Below are 24,134 nucleotides of genomic sequence, written 5' to 3'. Positions count from 1 at the left end.
TGTGTGGTTTTATTTAAACAGTACTGACAATAAGTATGTAGCATTCTTTTAGGAGGTTTTGCTTCATGATATGTCTTCAGTTAAAGCTTCACTTACTCTTCATCATAGATACCATTTTACTCTGATATTTGCCATGTTTCAGTGTAGACCCCTTATGTCTGCCTTGATAATTTGTTCTCATGAACTGCTTGTAGTCTAGTTGATGCCAGCTCCTGATTTTAAAAACCTTGGGTAAACTGTTGTATATCCTTTCCAGTGGATGAAAGACAATTAAAATCTTTGTTTGAAACAGTTGCCTTTGTTCTGGCACCAGTTTTAACCCATTAGTAACATGATGGTGTCTCCTTGAACTGTGCAATAAGTCAGATTAGTAAGTCAGATCATTGCCTGAATGTGTTGCCCCAAAAGGTGTTTGGTTTGAGCTACACGTGAAGTATGTCATTTGATATAAAAGTTGGAAAAAAATGAAGGAAGGAGAGATTACATTCTCCAAGAGCTTGTGCAGGCTGAACCTCAGGATTTCCATGCTGCTGATTCTGCTTGAATTTCTTTTTTGAGCAATTTAAGCCTATTGTTTTCTGTGATCCGAAGTTCAACTACTTTCCTTTTTCAGCATAAAGGATTAACGACTGTGTGAGTTGGTGGAAGGCTGACAGTATCTTCTTTGACACGTATTTGGGGTAGTTCTTGGATCCCATTAATATTTTCTTGCCAGAAGCTCGATCTTAGTCCATTTGACTCGATTATACTTTTATCAGAACTGTGCATTTGTGCAGAGATAGATTATTTCGATGTTTGTTTGCCTATATGATTTTCTACAATGGAGAGGGAAGGAAATGAAGAATATGTTTGAGCAATTGCTTTTGAAATGTTATATTTATGCACCATAATATTGATCATGATCCATGACAACTGATGCAAAGAAGTACTTCATAGACTTACAATTGATACCAAAGCAATCACTTATCAGCTTTTAATTCTTGTCACATGTAAACATAAGCTAGTAAACCAGTACAGAAATTTATAAATTACTGTCAATACTTCAGCAGTAACTTTTGTCAATGGACATTTTGCTTCTATAATTTTTAGTCACCTGTATGCCTTTATTCTGTAAGGATATGCCAAGGATATGTATACATATTAGGCGATCACTAAAGAAAAGTGGCACATTTCAAGCATGTGTATTCATAAAATGGATTAATACCTTGTTAAAACAGTGTTGGTCAGGATCTCTAGAAACTCACAAAAGGATATTGATCCAAGCCCCAAGCTGACTTGTAAGGAGGTAGACTCTCAAAATTTCAACATGAAGAATTATCTCTTTAAATAAAATGTTTTTAGTGTTTCTGTACCAAAAGAGTGCTATATTAGGATTGCCTAATTTATTCTCAGAATGCAACCTTAAATGTTCTATTATGCACCTAAAACCGTAACGCTCTGTTTACTGTATCGATAAAATGTGAAACCTCTGGATCTAGTTCTTGCTTAATGTTCGTACAAATAATGTAACTCTTTTAAATTAAACAAGTTATGTATTGGCTAGCAAGTTTAAATGTAATCATCAAAAGGTTAATTAAGCAATAGCCTGGGATTCCCAAGTGTATGAGGGAATGACTTACATAGTGAAAGTACAGAGTGCGCATGTACAGGAGAGATTTTTGTTCCTGGGTATATTCTAGGACTCCTAATCTCATTTCCCACACAGGAAATAAAAATGCAACAAGCTGTTGCTACTAATATGTTGTTTTCTGGAAGTCTGGCAGGTTTGTTTAAATCCCAGGGAGTCATAATTTTGCTTAACCGATCAAAAGACATCTGATATTTTCATATTAATTTATTCCTTCTAGAATTAGATTTAGAATTAAAATAATTAAGGATTCATTGGGGCACAACAGGCAACCAGTTGGTTCATTCATATTTATTTTTGAAGAGATCTGTTTCCGATTGATGGCCAATATTCCATAATGCAAAATTAGTGATATCTATTGCATGTCTTTTAACTGACATAGTATTCTAACAACACAACTTGGTGGTGGAATTGAATTAATAGACTTTGTATACAAGGATAGGAATTAGAAGATCTGTATTCTTTGAATTTATGTAAAATTATATCTTGACCCGAATTAGCTTCCATATATTCCAAAACCCAATAGCTAAAAGCAGCAAAACGAAATTATTTATTAAATTCAGATTCAGACTGAGAGAGCCAATTATCAGCACTAACGGAAAGGAGATGTTAGGGAATGGATGTTCCTATAAGTTTATCGGGTTCAAATACATTTATTGGCTTTCATAGAAATTAAGCATACAATGATAACTACTGTTAATAATAATCACACATAGACTTAATACACTTATAATACAAGTCACCGGAAAACACTCTTATTACAGTTCTCAAATTCAATGGTTTAACGGCTGATCAGGCCTTGTCGAAATCTGAAGAATGTGTTCTAAGCCCCCGAGCTATTTTTTTTCTCTAATGCTGATATTTATGTTATCAAAGGATTACCTCATCTCATTATTCATTCAGTGAATTTCAGTTTTAACCAGAAGGCTTCCTATGGACCTCATCAAGGCTTTATCTTGACTGAGTTGTCAATCAAATCGTTCAACTGGATACAGTTACAGAGGCCCAATACTTCAGTTATCCTTTGACCATATTCCTCATAAATGTTCTCTGAGGAGTTGGCCATCCTAGCTACAATTTCTCGAATGGATGGTACCATTAATCTGTCAACTATTTCACAGCTGCACGGCCTATGGCAGTCGATGCAGCCATCTAACAAAGAAAGTCTGTTTTTGCCTCTGCTGAACTATTAGCAGCTATATGTCCTTGTCCTTGCTTTTCATTTCATTGGAAACAAAACTGAAACGAACATTTCCAGCCTACTAACAGAAACTCACTTAGCAGGTAAAAGCCAGAAATGAATGTAAATAAATCATTATTAACCCATTTTTTACGGCGAGTTATCCTATATCAGTGATGGAGCTACAGGTTTGAGAAGGACGGGCAGTTAGAGCCAATGCCCAATTGGGTTTCAATGCCCAATGACAATTGTCCCTGTTGATAGATTACTCAGATCAGTGGAGAGGTAAGGAAGCAATTTCATTCATTCTGCCTCATGAGACTCGAGCTGAGGAGGAGCTGATTTCTGTGAATTCTCTGCTGTCCTGATGATGAATTGGTAGGGGGAGGAAGGGACTGAGCTTTTAAACTAGCTCTTGAGTCATTTAGACATCCTCACTCTAAGGTTTAATTCTGTATTTCAGTAATGAGCTAAAACTGTGAACTACATTTCTCTGTCTTCAGTTACTTTAGTGAGCTACTATCTAACTTTACTGATGAGTTCAAAGTATTTGATTTGTTTATTTTCCTCATTATGGGCCCAAGTTTCCCCAGGGGTTGCTCCGGTATTTTTTGGAGCAACTAGATTTTTTTGGAGTAACTTAAAAATTACAATTCTGTACATCTAAGTTGCTCCAGTGTAAGTGAGTTAGTTAGGTTTTTTTTTAGTTCAGGTTTTTTTTTTCAAAAGGGGCTTTACCAACCACTTAACCCTGTTTTGGCCATTTATGCAAGTTTAGACAGTTAAAACTTTCTCCAAACTAACTTAGGCCAGAGTAAGTGTCCACTTTTGTACGTTCTGAAAAACCTGACCGAGAGTTAAGAATTCAGCGCAGGTAGCCAGAGACAGAGGGTGGGAAGCATTAAACACAAAGGACTAAAGCATTAAACACATCACTTTAATCAAATAAAGAACCATAAAAACCATAACAATTAATAAATAATATAAAATATAAAATAAATCAAGTAATAATAAATGAAGAGTCTTACCTTCCCGACTGGAGCACGCGCCGGCAATGTCCTTCGGTCAGGGCTAGGTGCGGGAGCCGACAGCAGCTGTAACCAAGCACCAAACATTGCAAATAAAAGTTGAAATAACTCAATAAAAATAAAGAACTCAGGTCAGCAATTAAATAACAAATAAATAATTGTAGTAAATTCTACCTTGAATTGATCTCGGCTAGGGAAGGCAGCGGGCCGGCCTTTACAGGAGGCCATTCGGCCTGGGAAAGGAGCGGCTGGCAGAGACTCATCGGGAGGTTGAAGGGAAGGAGGGGAAGGACGGGGGAGGAAGAGAGGCTGGGCTGGGCTCGGCAGAAATGCGGCAAAGTATCGGGAGGCTGAAGGGACGACGACTCAATTCTCGAATACAAAACAGAAGATCCGCTGGATCTGATAAACAATAAGCTGCAATGTTGCTTTTTGATTCTGTCTGGGGGGTAGGTGGGCAACGATTGTTGTGCTTATTGATTTTCCTAACTTCTCCACTAACGGCAGCCCGATTCTACTGCGCATGCGCGGTCAGTTGAAATTGCAGCTCTCTCACTCACCCATTGACCCGATTCTACTGCGCATGCACGATCACGGCAATCCCGATCCTCCTGCGCATGTCCAGCGTCCCGGCAGTTTCCAGCGCAGGACGCTGGTTCCGCCCACAGACCCAGTCGCCACGCCAGCAGCTAGAAGACCCGGGACAGCAGCCAGAATCGGCCCGAAGATTTTTGGCGCACTTCAACGCGTGGGAAAACTGGCGCACCTCTGGCAAATAGGCCAGTAATCTCTTGTGGCCAAAATTGAGCCCAGAGTAATGGTGTCTATGTCAACAAGAATTCTGCTTAAAATGTCCACAATGATTTTTTTGGGTTTGAAATGTCTGAGAGATTATCAGCATTCAGTGTGATGTCTAGATGAATGAAGAGACTCTGTACATAAAATAATGATCATTAAAGTGGGCCCATTAAGTACTGCAAATGGTTTTGAATTTTGTATAGCAGTACACAAAGAATTAAATCTAGGACTGGAAAAGAGTTGATGGTTTAACCTTGTAAGTTTTCTGTGTTTTAGATCCCTTGCAATATTCCTGTTTTCGACAGACCTACATATCGATTGGTCAAATCAAATCACACGGGGTAGCCTGGAGGAGGAATTCATAGAATGCATACGGGATTGTTTCTTAGAACAGTATGTTACAGAACCTACAAGGGAGCAAGCTATCTTAGATCTGATCCTGTGTAATGAGACAGGAATAATAAACGATTTCCTAGTGAAAGATCCTCTCGGAATGAGTGATCACAGTATGGTTGAATTTGTAATACAGATTGAGGGTGAGGAAGTAGTGTCTCAAACGAGCATACTATGCTTAAACAAAGGGGACTACATTGGGATGAGGGCAGAGTTAGCTAAAGTAGACTGGGAACATAGACTAAACGGTGGCACAATTGAGGAACAGTGGAGGACTTTTAAGGAGCTCTTTCATAGTGCGCAACAAAAATATATTCCAGTGAAAAAGAAGGGCGGTAAGAGAAGGGATAACCAGCCATGGATAACCAAGGAAATAAAGGAGAGTATCAAATTAAAAACCAATGCGTATAAGGTGGCCAAGGTTAGTGGGAAACTAGAAGATTGGGAAAATTTTAAACGACAGCAAAGTATGACTAAGAAAGCAATAAAAAAAGGAAAGATAGATTACGAAAGTAAACTTGCGCAAAACATAAAAACAGATCGTAAAAGCTTTTACCGATATATAAAACGGAAAAGAGTGACTAAAGTAAATGCTGGTCCTTTAGAAGATGAGAAGGGGGATTTAGTAATGGGAAATGTGGAAATGGCTGAGACCTTAAACAATTATTTTGCTTCGGTCTTCACAGTGGAAGACACAAAAACCATGCCAAAAATGGCTGGTCACAGGAAGGTGGGAAGGGAGGACCTTGAGACAATCACTATCACTAGGGAGGTAGTGCTGGACAGGCTAATGGGACTCAAGGTAGACAAGTCCCCAGGTCCTGATGAAATGCATCCCAGGGTATTAAAAGAGATGGCAGAAGTTATAGCAGATGCATTGGTTATAATCTACCAAAATTCTCTGGACTCTGGGGAGGTCCCAGTGGATTGGAAAGCAGCTAATATAAATCCTCTGTTTAAAAAAAGGGGCAGACAAAAGGCCGGTTAGTTTAACATCTGTAGTGGGGAAAATGCTTGAAGCTATCATTAAGGAAGAAATAGTGGGACATCTAGATAGGAATAGTGCAATCAAGCAGACGCAACATGGATTCATGAAGAGGAAATCATGTTTAACTAATTTACTGGAATTCTTTGAAGATATAACAAGCATGGTGGATAGAGGTGTACCGATGGATGTGGTGTATTTAGATTTCCAAAAGGCATTCGATAAGGTGCCACATAAAAGGTTACTGCAGAAGATAGAGGTACGTGGAGTCAGCGGAAATGTATTAGCATGGATAGAGAATTGGCTGACTAACAGAAAGCAGAGAGTTGGGATAAATGGGTCCTTTTCAGGTTGGAAATCGGTGGTTAGTGGTGTGCCACAGGGATCGGTGCTGGGACCACAACTGTTTACAATATACATAGATGGCCTGGAGGAGGGGACAGAGTGTAGTGTAACAAAATTTGCAGATGACACAAAGATTAGTGGGAAAGCGAGTTGTGTAGAGGACACAGAGAGGCTGCAAAGAGATTTAGATAGGTTAAGCGAATGGGCTAAGATTTGAATACAATGTCGGAAAATGTGAGGTCATCCACCTTGGGAAAAAAAAACAGTAAAAGGGAATATTATTTGAATGGGGAGAAATCACAACATGCTGCGGTGCAGAGGGACCTGGGGGTCCTTGTGCATGAATCCCAAAAAGTTAGTTTGCAGGTACAACAGGTAATCAGGAAGGCGAATGGAATGTTGGCCTTCATTGCAAGAGAGATGGAGTACAAAAACAGGGAGGTCCTGCTGCAACTGTACAGGGTATTGGTGAGGCCGCACCTGGAGTACTGCGTGCAGTTTTGGTCATCTTACTTAAGGAAGGATATACTAGCTTTGGAGGGGGTACAGAGACGATTCACTCGGCTGATTCCGGAGATGAGGGGCTTACCTTATGATGATAGATTGAGTAGACTGGGTCTTTACTCGTTGGAGTTCAGAAGGATGAGGGGTGATCTTATCGAAACATTTAAAATAATGAAAGGAATAGACAAGATAGAGGCAGAGAGGTTATTTCCACTGGTCGGGGAGACTAGAACTAGGGGGCACAGCCTCAAAATACGGGGGAGCCAATTTAAAACCGAGTTGAGAAGGAATTTCTTCTCCCAGAGGGTTGTGAATCTGTGGAATTCTCTGCCCAGGGAAGCAGTTGAGGCTAGCTCATTGAATGTATTCAAAATCACAGATAGATAGATTTTTAACCAATAAGGGAATTAAGGGTTCTGGGGAGCGGGCGGGTAAGTGGAGCTGAGTCCACGGCCAGATCAGCCATGATCTTATTGAATGGCGGAGCAGGCTCGAGGGGCTAGATGGCCTGCTCCTGTTCCTAATTCTTATGTTATGTTCTTATGTAAAAGGAATTTACAACTTGAAAAATATCAAAATATAATTTCCACACAACAACTCATGTTTAGATGTCTGTAACTAGATTTGTCTAGAATAGGGCTGACTAAATAAAGAGTAAAGCAAAGAAATAAATCATTTGCCTGTATTAGCTCATTAAATACTGTGTCAGCTTGACTCATTTGCATAGCACTTTTGAGTCAGAAGGTTGTAGGTTCAAGTCCCAATTCAGGACTTGAGTGCATAATCACGGCAGATATTTCAGTGCTCATGGGTGCAGAGAGTGGGTGCTGCATTGTTGGAGGTGCCTCTTTGCATGAGATTTTAAACTCTGGTCCCACCTGTATGTTCAAGTGGGTGTTAAAAGATATTGCACCACTATTCAAAGAATAGCAGGATATCTCGGTGTTATGGCAATATTCCCCCTCCCTAACCAACAGCATGAAAAAGCAGATTAATTCATCTCATTACTGATTGTGGAACCTTCCTGTACACACAATTGATGTTGCATTTGCACCTTTCATTATCAGAAATTGATGTGCAAAGCGGAATTGTAGATATGTGGTTTCAGCTATTGTATGTAGAAATATATGGCCCAAGTTTCGGTTTCAGTTGCTCCTGATTTTTTGGAGCAACTGGTGTAGAACGGAGTATCTTAGAAATTCAAATTCTCGGTTTTAGTTTGCTCCAGTTCTGGTCAGTTAGAACAGTTTCACTTTGGAACAGAATTTTTTTTTTCAAAAGGGGGCGTGTCCGGCCATTTACGCCTGTTTTCAAAGTTTTGGCAGTGAAAACTTACTCCAAACTTACTTAGAATGGAGTACGTGAAGATTTTTGTACGCTCGAAAAAACCTTGTCTACACTTCAGAAAATCAGGCGTAGGTTACAAATCAGGCGTAGGGAATTGGAGGGGGGTTTTAAAGGGAAGTTTACAACAGTAAACACTTCAGTTTTACAAATAAAGAACCATCATCAATAATAATGCTAAAAACATCAATAAATCAACCAATAAATCAATCAAAAAAAATTAATAAGAAATAATTTTTTTAAATCAATAAATAAAACATTTTCTACTTACCGACTGTAGCACCGGGAGCCCTCCAACAGCGTGCTGGGATCCTCCCCCACCCACCGTGTCTCTGTCAGTGTCTCTATCTGTCTGTGTGTGTCTCTCACTCTCTGTCAGTGTCTGTGTTTCTGACAGCGAGGGGAGGAGGGATGGGGAGAAGGGAAAGGGGGGGAGAAGGGGAAAGAGGGTGGGAAAGGAGAAGGGGGGGGAAAGAAGAAGGGGGAGGGAGGCTGAACGGGCTGGGCCCAAGACTTCGGGCAGGGCCTGTCCCCAGCACCAGATTTACAGGTAGGTAGCGTTGGGTTGGGTCCAGGGTCGGGAGCGTGGGTCGGGGTCGGGAGCGCAGGGAGGTCGGGTCAGGTCCGGGAAGGGGTCAGGAGCACGGGAGTGGGGGGGGGAGGAGGGAGGTCGGGTCAGGTCCGGGGGGGGGGGGGGGGGGCGCGTTCGGGAGCATGGGTCGAGTCGGAGGGGGGGGGGGGAGGAGGAGGAAGGTCGGGTTGGTTCGGGTGTGGGGGGGGAGCGGAGGAGGGAGGGAGCACGGTTCGGGTCGGGGGGGGGGGGAGGGAGAGTGAGGTCAGGTCGGGGGGGGAGGGGTGTGGGGGGGAAGCGGGAGTCGGGTCGGGTTCGGTCCGGGGGTGGGGGTGAGCGGGAGTAGAGTCAGGAGGAAGCAGGAACTGGGCGTGGGAGGCAGCCTCAGTGAGGCCATTCGGCCAGGGCTAGGGGCTGCGTGCTTCGGGCCCCTCCCACACAGTTTTGGGCGCCTGGAGCTACTGCACATGTGCGCCCACTGTAGCGCGCATGTGCAGAGATCCCGGCACTGTTTTCAGCGCAGGGACCTAGCTCCGCCCCTACAGCTCATGTTGCAGGGAGCCGGAGAATCTGTAAGTTTTTTTTTGGGGCACTTTGTGGTGTGAAAAGCGGGCGTCCAGGTCGGGGCTGCGCCGTTCTTGGGCCCATAGAATAGAATCATAGAAAGCGAAGCTTAGAATTTAGCCCATCAGGTTTCTGCCATTGTTTTTCTCCACCCAAGCCACTTGGTCTAATTATATTCTACTGCTCACTCCCCATACCCTTCAGTATTGCTCATTTTCAAATATAGCCCCCACCACTTACACCATCCCTGCTTATTTATCCTCTGTTATTTCTTCAAAGAATTTGAGGTTGATCAAGTGTGAGCTACATTTTAGAAATCCATATCGCCTGAACCTGATTAACTCTGACTTCTAAATATGCTTAATAATTTCATCCAATATTATAGTCTCGAATAACTTACTAACAACTGAAGTAAGATTAACTGATCTATAATGTGCTGAATCATTTTAAAGAGTGGAGTCACATTTACCACCCTCCAGTCTTCTGGCACAGTTTTCTTTCCACAGAACATTGGAAAATTGTTACGGGAAGTGTACACTATTTCTTCTCTAAACTTTATTTGTCTCCTTGGATGTGAACGATCAGGTCCTAGTGATTTGTTTACTTGAAGTTTTTGCAGGTTCTTTAGTACGGTCCTTGTTTTAATTATCTCCACCAATTCTGCTACATCCACCTCTGGTGGTTCTACAATCTCAATCTACCTCTCCCAAAAACTATGGCATGGTGCTTATTTAATATCGCACTATTCCCACACTTTCCACTGCAATTTTAGTGTACTAACACTTATTGAACCGGTATGAAAGAATAATTGAAGAATAGTATTGGATGAGGGTACATAGTGAAAGGCTGGCTGAATGGCTTCCTCATGTGCAGTAATTTTGATGATTCTGTTAGTCTGCAGAAACCATTGCATGTTTAAGGGCTGAGCCCCTCTTGCTCCATTTAGTAATTCAATTTTTTAATGCTCTGACGGTTTTGTATTAATTGTTTTGTACATTTTATATGCTTGATGCATAACAACAGCTTCAGTGATGTTTTGATTAGACCAGAACAGGTTATTATTACGTAGCCTTCAAGATATAATGGCTGTACTATTTGAAAGTAGCAAAGACCAACACTTGAGTTGATGATGGGCCAGAGTTTTAGATTTTAAGAAATCCTGACTAAATATCAATCCCGAGCTATGGTCATTGTTAGTATCAGCTTTTTGAGATTGACATTTATCCATATGATCATATTATTGGCTGGAGCTGGAGCGGCGTGGAACATCGTGGCCCCCCAACCTGTGAGAGAACAGCTCGCAGGTCGGCCTATAAAAGAGCTGGAGCAGCATACCGCTTCAACCTCCAGCGCGAGCTGCTCCAAGTATGCGCCGATTTTGAGATGGACGACTGGGTGACATCATCAAAACCCTGGTCGCCGTTTTGGAGCGTGGGCAGGAACATTGTAGGGCCCAGGTACAGAGGAGTGGGAAGGTCAGGGCGGATGAGCGGCGAGAGATTGTGGCGGAGGTGCGACAGATGAGGGTATGGGGCCCAGGAGAGGTGAGGGCCCAAGGGCAGCACGGGCCAGCCCACACTGCAATATGTGTGTGCGCTAGGTCCGTGCAGCAGAGCAGATCTCCAGTCGTCTTGGTTAATTCTTGCTCCGAGACCAAGACTTCGCCCTGTCAAACCCGTGTGGTGGCTGGTGTGCAACGGTCACCACATGTTAAAAAAAATTCACGCACTGGCATCTTCCATTCCCTCAATTGGAGTTCAGAACTGGAATATCGGGTCCTTCATTGAAACACCTGTGAACTCGTGGAAGCAAGTCATCCTCGTTCGAGGGACTGCCTATGATGATGATTATCTGTCCCTCTCATTCTTTAGATTTGTTTTGACTTTTTCAGAAGGTTAAAAGTATTTACTGTCATCTAAATTCAATGTAAATGATGCAGTATTTTTGGAAATATAAGGAGTTAAAATAGTCAAGTTTTTGGTAAGGCTTTGATAATTACGCCTTTTGAAATCTATTTTAGAGTTGTCAAGTGCTGGTTGTCTCTTGCAGTGTCTTAAGGCCACATTTTAAACAATCTCTTGTCTGAAAAGTGATGCATCTGCCATTTAGGAGTACTAAGTAACATAATAGCGTAGATTATTGAAGACAGCCTGGTGTTCTTGCTCAGATATTTTGACAATAATGAAAAAAGAAAAGTTGCATTGCTATAGCGCCTTTCATGTCCTCAGGACGTTTTACAGTGCTTCACAGCCAATGAAGTAATTTTGAAGTGCTCATTGTGGTAATGTCGGGAAACACGGCAGCCAATGTTTGCACAACAAGGTCCCACAAACAGCAATGAAATAAATGATCAAATAATCTGTTTTTCACTGATGTTAGTTGAGGGATAAATATTGGCCAGGATACCATGCTAAATCCCCTGCTCTTCGAATTGTGCCATGAGAACCTTTGCGTCCACACTCTCAATGCACTGAGTATGAATCCAGATTATGTACTGAGATCTCAGGAGTCGTGTTTGAACCCACAACCGTCTGACTCAGAGATGAGAGTGCAACCACTGAGCCGAGGCTGACATCTGATGAGAAAGATAAAATGCGTTTTCAGTGGGTAACATAATCATAAAAGCTGTAATATCTTGTCGGATTCTCATCTTTATTGAGAAGCAAGTGTCAACTTGGCTCAGTGGTAGCACTCTTGCTTCAGTCAAAAGGTCTTGGTTTCAAGCCTACTGCACAACTTGAGCACATTACCTTGACTGACACTTCACTGTCGTGATGGGTAGTGCTATATTGTTGGAGAAGCCATCTTTCAGAAAGGATGTTAAACACCTGCCTATTTAAGTGCGTATAAAAGATCCTGGTGCACTATTTGAAGAGCAGGAGCGATCTTCATGTATCTTGGCCAACATGTATCCCTCATTGAAGACCTCCAAATCAGGTAACTTTTTTATCTCATTGCGTTTTGCTGTGCGCGTGTCCCTATAAAACAACAGTGACTACACTTTAAAAATAATTAATTGACTGTGAGATACTTTTGGACATTCTGTGATTGGGCTATATAAATGCAAATTCTTTCTTCGTGTACTTAAATTTATAAAACAGAATTTTTTTTTAATCATTGCCTTGAGCCACTCTAAATGTGTATTTATGAACTTTTTCCTATCATTGTTTATAAAGGTTTTGTCTGTTCCAACCTTACTTGAGCAAAAAAAGAGGGTGGGAAACAATATTACCTGTGGCACCTGGGTTTGAATGGTGTAGACTGATGGGATAAAATTGCTTACTGTTTGAAGATTCTATGGAGGTAATTTTAATCTAACCTGCCGGACAGGAAATGGATGGGTTCGAGTGGGATACACGTTTTATACCCCACTCAATTTTACTCTCCATTGACTTCAAGTGTAAAATCGGGCAGGATGTAAATCGCCCAGTGGGTTGGGTTAAAATTATCCTGTGTTATAAGTTGAATGAATCTCAGGAATCCGAAATAAATTCCTGGGGAACATGAGTGGAGCCCAAAACTATCTGCAGTTCTTTAGAAAATAGCCAGTATGGCTAATGAGAGTAGACATGTTATTTGCAGCAGGAGATATTCTCCTGACATTGGTGTTAAGACAGATGATTTAGAGTGTAGAGAGAAAGTTTTATCCTGCACCCAGTCTTATTCTACTTATCTGGGGTTGGGTGCCAACATCGGAACAGGAATACGCCGTTCAGCAATTCAATTAGATCATGGCTGATCTGTATCTTAAGTCCATCTTACCCACCTTGGTTTCATAACCCTTAATATCCTTGCCTAACAAAAATCTGTTCATTTCAGTTTTGAAATTTTCTATTGACCTATGCTCTGCACCTTTTTGGAGGAGAGAGTTCCAGATTTTCACTGCCTTTTGTGTGAAGAAATGCTTCCTGACAGCACCCTTGAAATGCTTATCTCTATATGTTCCCACCTGAGGAAATAGTTTCTCTCTTTCTACCCTATCAAATCCTTTAATCCTAAAAACTTCAGTTTGATTACCCCTTAATTTTCTGTACTCAAGGAAATACAAGCCTAATCTATGCATCCTGGCCTCATAATTTAACCCTTTTAGCCCTGATATCACTTTGGTGAACCTGCACTGCATCCCCCTCCAAGGTTAATATAGGAGGTCCTGAGATGTGGTGTCCAGAGCTGAACACAGTCGTCCAGATGAGGTTTAATCAGAGCTACAGGGAAAGGTTTTCTATTTCCCAGCACCAACACCTTGATCAGCAGAAAATTGTACCGTAACTGCTCTTTTTGCCCCACCCCCCAAACAAATGCGTAGAAAATTAAGTTGTTGCATACTAGTAGTATTGTGTAAGATTTTGAGATCTGTGCATGCAAAAAAAAAAAATTGGACCAAGATAGATATTCATCCCACCAAACTCATTCTGTTTAATAAGTCAGTACAGGGATTGCAGATGACTCACGCATTGTCATTTTGTTCCAAATGATTATCTCTCAGATTCTACTTTATCTTGTACTGTGTTTGTACAAGGGTAAATTTGTGGATCTTAAGCTCACAACAGGGAACCATACTTGAAGGGAGGGTAGATTAGAAGCAGACCAACAGTACTTGAGGCTCAGTTATCCAATCTGCACTCCCTTTGAGTGTGGCTTCCTGCTGAGAGTGGCACCTGAGACCTTTCGGGCCCAAGTTTCGAGCCGCGCCTAGAACGGCGCAGTCCCAACCTGGACGCCCGTTTTTCACGCCACAAAGTGCGCCGAAAAAAACCCTCCGTATTCTCCACCTCCCTGCAGGTCCTCTGGCCCTCAGCGCAGCAGGAGCTGTAGGGGGCGGAGCTAGGACCCTGCGCCGAAAACAGTGCCGGGAGCTCTGCACATGTGCGCTACAGTGGGCACGCAAGTGCAGTAGCTCCAGGCGCCCGAAACTGTGTGGGAGGGGCCCGAAGCACGCAGCCCCAAGCTCTGGCCCAATGGCCTCACTGGGGCTGCGTGAATAAGGCTCCTCCCACGGCCAGCTCCTGCTTCCTCCCGACCCGACTCGACTCCCGCCCCCCACCCCCGGACCGGACCCGACACCCACTGCCCCCCCCCCCCCCCCCCAACCTCCGGACTGGATCCGACCTGACCTCCCTCCCCCCGACCCGAACCGAACCGACCTCCCTCCCACCACCCCCCCGACCCGACCCAACGCCACCTACCTGTAAATCTGGTGCTGGGGACGGGCACACTGTTGGAGGGCTCCTGGTGCTGCAGTCGGTAAGTAGAAATTTTTTTATTTATTGATTTTTAAAAAAAATATTATTTCTTATTAATTTTTTTTGATTGATTTATTGGTTGATTTATTGATGTATTTATCATTTATTATTGATGATGGCTCTTTATTTGTAAAACTGAAGTGTTTAATGTTTGTAAACTTTCCTTTAAACACCCCCCCCCCCCCTACACCTGATTTGTAACCTACGCCTGATTTTCAAAAGTGTAGACAAGGTTTTTTCAAGCGTACAAAAATCTTCACTTACTCCTTTCTAAGTTAGTTTGGAGTAAGTTTTCACTCACGAAACTTTGAAATCAGGCGTAAGTGGCCGGACATGCCCCCTTTTGAAAAAAAATTCTGTTCCAAAGTGAAACTGTTCTAACTGACTCGAACTGGAGCAAACTAAATGTGGAGAATTCCGATTTCTAAGATACTCCGTTCCACACCAGTTGCTCCTAAAAATCAGGAGCACATCATGTGGAAACTTGGGGCCATAGTGTTAGTGCCAGGATGCAAATCTGAATTGAATTTGAATGGAGTGGCTCTGTATGTTCTTCTGGTTTAGAGCAGGACAGCTGTACCAGTGTAAGTTTTTGTTACATACGCATGCTGTTTATGTGTACACATACAATTCAAAATTGACAGTACTCTAAATTATATGCACAAGAATAAATCCTGACAAAATCATGTGACTTTTAAAAATATATTCAATCACGGGATGTGGACTTCGCTGACAAACCCAGCATTTATTGCCCATCTCTAATTGCCCTTGAGAAGGTGGTTGTGAGCTGCCTTCTTGAACCGCTGTAGTTCATGTGGTGAAGCTACTCCCACAGTGCTGTTAGGTCGGGAGTTCCAGGACTTTGACCCAGTGACAATGAAGGAACAATGATATATTTCCAAGTTAGGATGGTGTGTAACTTGGAGGTTATGGTATTCACATGCGCCTGCTGCTCTTGTCCTTCTAGGTGGTAGAGGTCGGGGGTTTGGGAGGTGCTTTTGAAGAAGCCATGGCGAGTTGCTGCAGTGCATCTTGCAGATGGTACACACTGCAGCCACGGTGTGCTGGTGGTGGAGGGAGTGAACGTTGAAGGTGGTGGATGGGGTGACAATCAAGTGGGCTGCTTTGTCCTGGATGGTGTCGAACTTCTTGAGTGTTGTTGGAGCTGCAATCATCCTGGCAAGTGGAGCATATTACATCACACAACTGACGCGCCTTGTCGATGGAAAGGTTTTGGAGAGTCAGGAGATGAGTTACTTGCCGCAGAATACCCAGCCACTGACCTGCTCACTCTGAATTGAACACAACAATCATCTCCGTTTCTGGCCTTATGATGGAGGGAAGGTCATTGATGAAGCAGCTGAATATGGCTGGACTTGGGGCATGGCCCAGAGGAGTTGCTGCATCAATGTCCTGGGGCTGAGATGATGGCCCTCCAACAACCTCAACCATCTTCCTTTGTTCGAGGCATCACGAGCCACTGGAGAGTCCCCCCCCCCCCCCCCCCCCCCCAATTCCCATTTTGGACAATGTGAGAAGTGATCCAATCCCAGGTGTACTTAGCAGATGAATGGGGTTTGGTCACCTGCCTAACATTGGCCAGGGACAGATGCAGGATATTTTTATTACATCAATATAAATTAAATTTAAGTAACCTGTCCAGATTAATTGTATTGAGTTGTGAAGTGATTGATTTTTCTGTAAATGTAATGCTAAATAATGAAGTAAAATTCAGTCATAACATTCTCTTAATCAATTTACATTTTGATACCAATGAAAGCATATTTTATGTATACAGTAGGCATTGTCTTTTCTGTCCCAGTTGCAGGCCAGATAATAATGTAATGAAATGAAGTAGCTTCACTGTGTGCCGGAACGGTCATTGTATGGCATTTTAGCTGAACACTATCTGTTTTGGAACTATTTCAATTTACTTAAAAAAAAATTATCTGGTTGGCAATGTTCCCCCAAATTATTTGGGGTGCACGGTCCCTTTGATGGGCTGCGTGGCTCATTCAAAGTTTCGCGCATGCGCAAAATTTCCCATTTAAAAAGCCGATCCTGGGCTGCGCGGGACTGGCAGACAGGTGTGCGACTGCACAGCTTAGAAGGAACATTGCTGGTCGGGATCTGGAACACTCTACCTGAAAAGTTGGTGGAAGCTGAATCCAGAAATAATTTTAAAACAGAGTTGGCCAGGTACTTGAAGATGCGCAACTTACAGGGTTACAAACAAAAGCGTTGATATGGGACTGAGCTCGACTGCTCTTTCAAAGGACCACCACAGGCACGACGGGCCAAATGACCGCCTTCTGTGCTGTAAGTTTCTATGAATCTATGGTTATTTAGTAAAGGTTATTTAGTAAAGGCTTTTAGTATTCTTCATGCTATTATTGTGTTAGTGTAAAGCTAACATGTCTATTGAGAACAGTGGTAGCGCAATGTCACGATAGTGTTTTCCTTCAAATAAAAAAAATACAACTGGTGCAATTTGATCTTTCACCATATAACCTGGAGAAAGCAAAATACTGCAGATGCTGAAAGTTGAAATAAAAACAGAAAATGCAGGAAGCAGGCCAGGCAGCTTCTGTGGACAGAGGAAGCTGAGCTTACCGTTTCAGATCAATTACCTTTTGTCAGAAACAGGAGATGTTGTAGATGTAAACTTTCCCTGCGTCTGACTCTTCGTTCCCTCTATCTTTTTTTCCGTGTCTGGTGACCCTGCTTCAAGTCTGTCTGCTCTCCTTCGCCACTATGCAGTGCTGCAGACTATTTAAAAGTGACAACAATTTGAAAAGATTTTTTATGAGCAAAGTAGTACAGGTTCGACCTCCAAAATCCGGAGTTCCGTAATCCAGAATAATCCAGAATCTGGACACCGGGCCGATCCGTGGCAGGGTCGTCCGGAAAACGGAAAATGTTCCGATATCCGGACTCCACACACACACACACACACACACCCACCCACCCCAGCTTCGGCGAACTGTCTTCTCCTGCCCTGACTACGCCACGACTTAGCCTGCCCCGACTTAGCCTGCCACGACTTCGCGCGGCTCGACCTCACCCCGGCCCAACTTCGCCCCCCCCCCCCCCCTCCCTCCCTCCCTCCCCCTCTCCCTCCCTCCCTCCCCCTCCCCCCTCCCCCCCTCCCCCCCCTCCCTCCCCCCCTCCCCCTCCCCCCCTCCCCCCCCCTCCCTCCCCCCCTCCCCCTCCCCTCCCCGTTACCTCCCCCCCCCTCCCTCCCCCCCCTCCCTCCCCGTTACCTCCCCCCCCCTCCCTCCCCGTTACCTCCCCCCCCCTCCCTCCCCGTTACCTCCCCCCCCCTCCCTCCCCGTTACCTCCCCCCCCCTCCCTCCCCGTTACCTCCCCCCCCCTCCCTCCCCGTTACCTCCCCCCCCCTCCCTCCCCGTTACCTCCCCCCCCCTCCCTCCCCGTTACCTCCCCCCCCCTCCCTCCCCGTTACCTCCCCCCCCCTCCCTCCCCGTTACCTCCCCCCCCCTCCCTCCCCGTTACCTCCCTCCCTCCCTCCCCGTTCCCTCCCCCTCCCCCTCCCCCTCCCCCCCTCCCCCTCCCCTCTCCCTCCCCTCTCCCTCCCCCCTCCCTCCCCCCTCTCCCTCCCCCCTCTCCCTCCCCGTTACCTCGGCTGCCTGACCCCACCTACCTCGGGCCAGACAAGGAACTCCTCCACGGTGGCGGGGCCCCGTCCGATCAGGTCCTCGGTGGCGGGGCCCACCCAAACACTTCCTCGGTGGCGGGGCCCGCGCAAAGGGCCCACCCAAACACTTCCTCGGTGGCCGGGGCCCGCCCAAATACTTACTCGGTGGCGGGGCCCACCCAAATACTTACTCGGTGGCGGGGCCCGCCCAAACACTTCCTCGCCGATGGGGTCCCGCCTGAACATTTCCTCGGCGGCGGGGCCCCACCCGAACATTTCATTGGAGGCGGGACTCCGCCCGAACACTTCCTCGGTGACGGAGCCCCGCGCGAACACTTCCTCAGTGATGGGGCCCCACCTGAACACTTCCTCGGGACGGGGCCCCACCCGATGACCTCATCGACAGGGCCGGTGACCCGCACAGCTCCTCGGCGAGCACGCCACCTCCCCCCCGACGTTCTGAAACCCGGAAATACCCGAACCTGAGCTCGGGTGTTTCCGGATTCGTGACGTCAGAAAGACGTTCCGAAGTCCGGAAAAACACGAAAAGCGGCTCGGCCTCGGTCCTGAGGTTGCTGGATTTGGGAGATCGAACCTGTACTATAAGTATTGCTCTGATGTATGAAAAACTATTTTGCTTCAGTATGGATGAGGTGCATATGGAGCTGAATGTTCTAATGTTATCCTTGGCACTGACATCATAAAATGCATGAAAAAAATTGTGCATACATTTCTCAACATAGATACATTTATAGGAGCAGATTTTAACTGGGATGCAAGTGCTCACTATAAAGTAGATTTGCAAGTAATATTGACCAGCAACATACTCGCAAATAGATCCCAACCGACACATTGTTGTGTATATGAATTTTCTGATTGGGAATAATTGTCTTTTCTGTAAGTAACAAAGCGCAGAAAACGCTAGTGGAAGTTGTGTACAGACCACCAAACAGTAGTAGTGAGGTTGGGGACAGCATCAAACAAGAAATTAGAGATGCATGCAATAAAGGTACAGCAGTTATCATGGGCAACTTTAATCGACATAAAGATTGGGCTCACTAAACTAGTAGCAGTACGGTGGAGGAGGATTTCCTGGAGTTTATTAGGGATGGTTTTCCAGACCAATATGTCGAGGAACCAACTAGAGGGCTGGCCATCCTAGACTGGATGATGTGTAACGAGAAAGGACTAAATAGCAATCTTGTTGTGCGAGGCCCCTTGGGGAAGAGTGACCATAATATGGTAGAATTCTTTATTAAAATGGAGAGTGACACAGTTAATTCAGAGACTAGGGTCCTGAACTTAAGGAAAGGTAACTTTGATGGTATGAGACGTGAATTGGCTAGAATAGACTGGCGAATGATACTTAAAGGGTTGACGGTAGATAGGCAATGGCAAACATTTAAAGATCACATGGATGAACAATTGTACATCCCCGTCTGGAGTAAAAATAAAATGGGGAAGGTGGCTCAACCGTGGCTAACAAGGAAAAATTAGGGATAGTATTAAATCCAAGGAAGAGGCATATAAATTGGCCAGAAAAAGCAGCAAACCTGAGGACTGGGAGAAATTTAGAATTCAGCAGAGGAGGACAAAGGGTTTAATGATTTGGATGAGGGAATTGAGTGTAATATCTCCAAGTTTGCAGATGACACTAAGCTGGGTGGCGGTGTGAGCTGTGAGGAGGACGCTAAAAGGCTGCAGGGTGACTTGGACAGGTTAGGTGAGTGGGCAAACAAGTGGCAGATGCAGTATAATGTGGATAAATGTGAGGTTATCCACTTTGGTGGCAAAAACACGAAGGCAGAATATTATCTGAATGGCGGCAGATTAGGAAAAGGGGAGGTGCAACGAGACCTGGGTGTCATGGTACATCAGTCATTGAAAGTTGGCATGCAGGTACAGCAGGCGGTGAAAGCAAATGGCATGTTGACCTTCATAGCTATGGGATTTGAGTATAGGAGCAGGGAGATCTTGCTGCAGCTATACAGGGCCTTGGTGAGGCCTCACCTGGAATATTATGTTCAGTTTTGGTCTCCTAATCTGAGGAAGGACATTTTTGCTATTGAGGGAGTGCAGCGAAGAAATACCAGACTGATGCCTGGGATGGCAGGACTGACATATGAGGAGAGACTGTATCGACTGGGCCTGTATTCACTGGAGTTTGGAAGAATGAGAGGGGATCTCATAGAAACATATAACATTCTGATGGGACTGGACAGGTTCGATGCAGGAAGAATGTTCCCAATGTTGGGGGAGTCCAGAACCAGGGGTCACAGTCTCAGGATAAGGGGTAGGCCATTTATGACTGAGATGAGGAAAAACTTCTTCACTCAGAGAGTTGTTAACCTGTGGAATTCTCTGCCGCACAGAGTTGTTGATGCCACTTCGTTAGATATATTCAAGAGGGAGTTGGATATGGCCCTCACAGCTAAAGGGATCAAGGGGTATGGAGAGAAAGCAGGAAAGGGGTACTGAGGTGAATGATCAGCCATGATCTTATTGAATGGTGGTTCAGGCTCGAAGGGCCGAATTGCCTACTCCGGCACCTATTTTCTATGTCGCTATGTAATTGTTTGTGTCTTCAAGATACAGTTTAATTAATTCTTGCAGGTTTCACTTCAGGAGTTAATTCAGTTGTAACTAAAATGCTTTATTGGACTGGCGTAGAATAAACACTTCAGTGTTACTCATGCCTTTTCAACACTTTGATTTTATGGTTTCACAAATTTATTTTCTCTTTTTGCCACTGCTGTCTCCTGGTTGAAGGAGGGGAGGGGGAGAGGAGCAAGAAAAATATTCTTGTTTCTTTTGTATCAAAAAATAGCAACTATAATCATTCTCCTTGACAGTGTGCTTACTGATATCCCCATTGTGTCATCTGTTTGTGACTTAATGGTTATACATTGAACTGTAGTGAAAATAAAATAATGGATTGGAGGCCAAGGGATTAATTACAAACTTGTTGGGGCCCTAACTTCATTTTGAATTCCTAGATCAATGGGCTCAATTTTCCCCAAGCCTGTTTTCTGGCAAATTGCCAGAGTTACGCCCGCTTTTCTAGGCCAGAAATGCAGCAGAAATAATTTGTCAAAGTTTCCCCAATATATAATTCGAATTTGGCGCCGCGCAGCCTGTCCAGTCGCCTCGGGGAGTGGAGTCTGCTGTCTGCGCCAAAAAATAAAGCTGCACCTTCTGCGCATGCGCGGGGGAAACAAAGTTAAGTTTTTGACGTCATTCCAATGGAAACGCACGCTCAGTACAGCTCGGATTTGGCAGTCGGCTATTTTTAAAGAGCCAGTTGTGTGTGTGAAAAGAAGTGCTGCGTGAGAGCATTGGAAAAATCGCAGTTGGAGCAATACAAGATGCAACGCGGTGCAAGGACCAAGAATTTCTTACAAGAAGAAGTGGAGGCAACAGTTACTGTGATTGAGAGCAGATGGCAGGAGCTGGACACCAGCAGAGGTCACATAAAAGTTCCACCCAAGTTGCAGAAGATTACTGTGCAATGGTGACCACCATGAGATCTGGAGGCCAGTGTAAAAAGAAGTGGCAGGACCTTGGCCAAGCAGTTAGTGTAAGCAATATTTTCATTTATTCAATGGAATTACAATTGTAAATGTGACCATCTGTATTACCCACCCACAAGAAAGACACCCTCTCTAAAAAGTTGCGTTTTCATCTTTGCAGAGGAAGGTGGGTCATAATAAAAGGGAAAGAACTCAAACAGGAGGAGGCCTGGAAAATCTGCACTCACTGACACCCATGGAAGAGAGAGTCGCTGCTTTGATGGGTCCTGCCTGAAGAAAATCAATCAGTACTGCACAAGCTGGGCCCACACTTGAGGCAGAAGGTAAGTCCTGCAAATTCATCATGGCCCTTCACATCAGCCTGCTGCCTGGCCTACGATGTGTGAGCCTACTCATGCCACTCATCCTGCCTCCTCCTCTGCTGCTAACCATTTGATTGTTCTGTTATCTTTTGCAGAACTTGAGGCCAACCCTGACGATGCAGAAGAAGATTCAGATGTGGACGAGCCTGAAGAGGAGGACATCTTCCAATCCAACCCTCCAGACCAAGAACATGGCTGTGAAGGGGAGGGCAAGGGGATGGAGCTGGATGAAGCTCCCACTGTTGTACTGACTTTGGAGGCGGTGCCGCTCATGGAGATGACAGCCCCTTCTGTGACTAGTGGTTTGAGTGTTGGTGGGACATTCCATGGTTTCACACCTTCTAAGGCTGCGGGTCCCAGTGGTGGGGTGCAGCGAGGCACACCCAGGGCCCCACCGTCCCAGGCTGCAGGTCCCAGTGTTTGGGTGTGAGCCACACCCTTGGGGAGGAGGGGAAGGAGAGCTCGAATGTGCTCTCCTGAGGTGCAGGATCGAACAAATGCAGTTCAGATGATATCATTGATTGCGGAGAGCATTGACCTTACCCGATCACTCCTGGATGCCATGAGTGGGGTGAAGGACTGTCGGGAGAAGTAACAGCAATGGCACGAGAAATGGGAACGATATCCGTGATCATCAGTGAGGGAATAGTGGCCATGAGTGAGGGAATGTCAGAGGTAGTGCAAACCACGTCACTAACCATGAGGGAGGGAATGTTGCAGGTCGTTGAGACACTGTCAGGGCGCATGAGGGACAGCACGTTGGAGTTAGCTGCTGCAATAAGGGAACGCCCAGACCCCGTGCCCATTGACAGAATCAACTGTCACTTGCACTCCAATCCCCACACCAGCCTCTGAAGAGCCCCAGGCCGGGCCCTCCACATTGCCACCTGTCGCCGATGCAACCCCCCCCCCCCAATAGGTGCGCAGTACCCGAAATGTTAGAAAGAATAAGCTTCGTACCAAGCCCAGAAACACTGCGCCACCGCCTGCGGACAGGAGTGGTGGAATGTTCAAGACCAAGCGCTGTGGATGGTCTTAGAATAAGGAGGAGAGATGGGTGCAGCCTTTCTTTGCTGCTGTTGTTGTTATTATTATTGTTACTGTTGTAACTGTTCTCAAATTACAATTTTTCTGTAAGTTATGTCAATTTACAAGTTTATAAGTGATCAAGTTTTTAAGTGATCTTAAAGAGTGATCTTAAAGTAAAGTTTGATGCAAGAATAATTTTATTGAAGTTAAGTTAAGTACATTGTAAACTTTTGAATAAAATATATTTTACATTAAAACTGAATCATGTTCCATTAACACAACACAACATTACCGAACAGCTCCAAACAGTAAACATGTCCATGTGGAACAGTTGTCACTGAACCCTCAGGCATCAGTAAAGCTTTCACGAATGAGCTGCTGGCGCAAGGCTCGAGCAATCGTTAACGGGGCACGATGGCCCGCCCTCCTCCGCCATCATGCTGCGGCCTCAGGCACTTGCATGGCTTCCTCATCCTCCTCGTCGTCCTCCTCCTCCTGCTCCTGCTCATCACTTACATCTTCCGCATCATTATCATCAGCCACTTTCACCGCAGGTGGGTATTCCGCTACCAGGTGCTGCTGCCTCATGATGGCTAAGTTATGCAGCATGCACCACACAACAGTGAACTGACCGACAATCTCAGGGGAATACAGCAAGTAGCCTCCGGAATGTCCAGGCATCGGAAGCTCTGTTTCAATATGCCAATGTCAATGGTCCTTTCTATGATGCTGCGCGTCGCAATGTGCGCCATGTTGTAATCCCGATTAGCTTCTGTCCGGGTTACGCATAGGGGCGTCATGAGCCAGAGGGCGAGGCCGTACCTTTTGTCTCCCATTAGCCAGCTCTGCCCTTCTGGCTGCTGCTGCTGAAACATGGCTATCGCGTAAGATGAACGCATCATGGGTGCTGCCAGGGTATCTTGCATCGACTGACATGATATGATGCATGTCACACACGAGCTGCACATTAATGGAG

General features: G+C 44.9%; 1 protein-coding gene and 1 long non-coding RNA gene across 3 annotated transcripts in view; one reads left to right on the top strand and one right to left on the bottom strand.

Moving 5' to 3' along the window:
• The window catches only part of iars1 (isoleucyl-tRNA synthetase 1), a 295,901-nt gene that overhangs the window by 174,924 nt on the left and 96,843 nt on the right, over nt 1–24,134 (top strand). The window lies entirely within an intron of this gene.
• On the bottom strand, nt 15–18,697 carry LOC139277227 (uncharacterized). The gene is made up of 4 exons (XR_011596055.1): nt 18,429–18,697; nt 17,213–17,351; nt 3,836–3,901; nt 15–815 (listed from the first exon to the last, which is right to left on the bottom strand). It is a non-coding gene; the product is annotated as an uncharacterized lncRNA (long non-coding RNA).

This window comes from Pristiophorus japonicus, chromosome 12, assembly GCF_044704955.1.
Source record: "Pristiophorus japonicus isolate sPriJap1 chromosome 12, sPriJap1.hap1, whole genome shotgun sequence".
In the NCBI taxonomy this organism is placed as follows: domain Eukaryota; kingdom Metazoa; phylum Chordata; class Chondrichthyes; family Pristiophoridae; genus Pristiophorus; species Pristiophorus japonicus.
The sequence above is the reverse complement of the archived record's forward strand: the minus strand, read 5'-3'. Positions and strand labels throughout refer to the sequence as shown.